At 45.6% G+C, this 2,643-nt stretch overlaps 1 pseudogene; it reads right to left on the bottom strand.

Annotated features, from left to right (window-relative positions):
• Nucleotides 1–319: 319 nt before the first annotated feature.
• LOC100610114 (rab11 family-interacting protein 1-like) lies at nt 320–1,897 on the bottom strand (annotated as a pseudogene).
• Between the last annotated feature and the right edge of the window lie 746 nt (nt 1,898–2,643).

Raw genomic sequence — 2,643 nt, 5'->3', positions numbered from 1 at the left:
TTCAGTGTTGAAATACATTAATACCTCCTGTGACATCTGAACCTCTGGCTCAGGATCAGAACTTAGGATCACGTCTCTGGTGGCCATAAAATATTTACAATCTAGTTAAAGGCACAGTGGCATTTAAAAATAAAGTCTTGGGGACCCATGGTAAAAGATTCACTGTAATTATTAACCTGGCTTCAATTGGTAGAATTGACTCTTGCCAGATAACATGCGAGGGAGATGGTGATTCGGAACCTGCTAGCTGGTTATGAGGCATAGCGAGTCCTTTACCTCAAGAACAGGTGGAAACAAACTCACGGAAACATGCCCGTGTTTAATTCTGGTGATTTACATCTTTCCCGCATTTTTTGCTAACCTGAGCCAGAATGTGGAGCGTGGGGGTTTCTTCCATGACTGATTGGCAGGTTGTCAGTATAGTCTTCCAGCTCAGGATCCTGGAAATCCCTCTTATTATTATTATTATTATTGTTTTCTTCTGTTTGAGGAGCAGCTGGATAAGCTCATTCTGGGTTAGCTGTGCATAGGCAAAAGCAGAATCTGAGGGGTTTTCTTGATCGTGGTCTTGTTGATCAAGTTCTCACTGATGATGGTGGCAGTTCCCAAGCTAGAGATAGCAATCTTGGTGGCCATTGTGTTCATTGGCTTCACAGGATGAAGTCAAGGTTTGACAGCTCTGGTTTTTGGAGCCATCACAGAGAGAATTGGTGATTCTGTTCAGACTTGGATTCTGGGTCAGTTTTTGGTTCTGTGATCTGCACATCTTCAAAGGGGTTCAGGGAGTTACCCCTTCTGGAGACAATAGCTGCAATATCTTTCTCCAATCTTCTCGTAAGGTCTTTAACAGGCCCTGAAGCATGCTACCCAGCTTGACCTCCATAAGCATGCCTTCCTTCTTCTCCAGGATGGTAAGAGGGTTTTCACCTTCACTGTTCTTAGCCATGTCCTTCTTCCCCATCACCCGAGAAAGCAAAGAAGACTCTCGTTATTCTGCTTCTTGCTCTCTTTGGTTTCTTTTGCAGCTTCCAAGTTTGCTGGAGCCATGTTTTCTCTAATGGCCCCACAGAACAGTGGTTGGTAGGATGGCAGAGACATGGACTTCAGAGAGTTCTTGGTAGAAGACTCAAAGAGCCACCTGTCATGAGACATCCCACTTCCTTCCCCAGGTTACTTCCAAGACTGAGCAGCCAGGTTTTTGGTAGATGAGAACAAATGTTTCTTCCTGAAGCCCTGGGGCTTCAGGTAGGAAGAAGGACTGCTATACTTGTTCTCACCCTTGGCTTCTGGCTGCTCCAGTTAAACATGGTTCCCATTGATACAGACATTAGAGTGGGAAAGGACTTCGTTCATAGACCGAAGACCCCCAAGAAAGGAAAGTCCTTCCGTTTTGGGAAGGGTGACATTGATTTCGTTTAGCTGCTTAAGATATGTACTTGCTGTTGTCTTGTGAGACATGACATCTGAAGCTGAAGAGGAGTCCCTCTCATTGTTGTCATTGTCCCACCGGGACTGAAAGTCTCCCAGTTGAGACAGCATTTTAGCTTTGATGTCTGCAGGGCAATCATGGATCAGGAAATTTCTGCAAATTAGACTTGGAAAACAAGATCTTGATCCTTCTTGTCTTTGGACGAAGACTAATCATCACTTTTGACTGAAGGTGTAGTGCTGGAGACTATGTTGGAGGCAGCACCTGATGCACTATCCATATTCTTCCCCTTGATCTTGTCTTAAAGTTTTCCAAATGGATTCCGAGGCTTGTCTTTGATGAAAAGGTCAAACATACTGGCAGTCATGTTGTTTCTCATAAGCTGGATGTCAACCTCAATTTCTCCTCTTTATCCTTCTCTCCTGGTTTGGATTTCAAGGTATACCACTGCATCTTCCTGCTCCCCTAGTCTGGGTGCAGGTCCTGCAGGTACACCTCGGCGAAGCCCAAGTACAGTAGCAGCAGCAGCTCAAAGGTGGCCTCCTCCTCTGACACTGAGGTGGCATACTTCTCCTTACCCACCTGAATCACCGAGTACATGTTGCTTGTACCCTCAGGCTCTTGGTTCTTGGCCCTTGGCCCTATGCCTGCAACACTGTCACCTGCAAGTGGATTGGGAACCACATAGCCCCCGGACCTGCTAAGGCCATTAAGGACAGGATGGTGATGCCTCGGCTGACTGACGTGAGAAGATTGTCATGACCCATGGCCTCTACTGCTGTCCTACCAACAGAAAATTCATAATGTTGTGCAGGCGTTACCACTACCTAGTTCCAGAACATTGCCATCACCCCCAAAATAAATCTTGCATTCATTAAGCAGTCACCCCTATTTTCCTCCATCCCTGTCAACCACTGATTTATGTTCTGTCTCTATGGATTCCCCTGTTCCGGATAATTCACGTAAATGGAATAATACAATAGATGCCTTTTATCATGGGTTTCTTTCACTTAGGATGTTTTGTAGGGTAATCCATATAGCATGTATCAGGACTTCATTTTTTTTTTTTTTTTTTTGAGATGGAGTTTCATTCTTCTTGCCCAGGCTGGAGTGCAGTGGTGCAGTCTCGGCTCACTTCAACCTCTGCCTTCTAGGTTCAAGCGATTCTCCTGTCTTGGCTTCCCAAGTAGCCAGGATTACAGGCGCCTGGCACC

This window comes from Pan troglodytes, chromosome X (assembly GCF_028858775.2).
Source record: "Pan troglodytes isolate AG18354 chromosome X, NHGRI_mPanTro3-v2.0_pri, whole genome shotgun sequence".
NCBI classification, from domain to species: Eukaryota; Metazoa; Chordata; class Mammalia; order Primates; family Hominidae; genus Pan; species Pan troglodytes.
The sequence above is the reverse complement of the archived record's forward strand: the minus strand, read 5'-3'. Positions and strand labels throughout refer to the sequence as shown.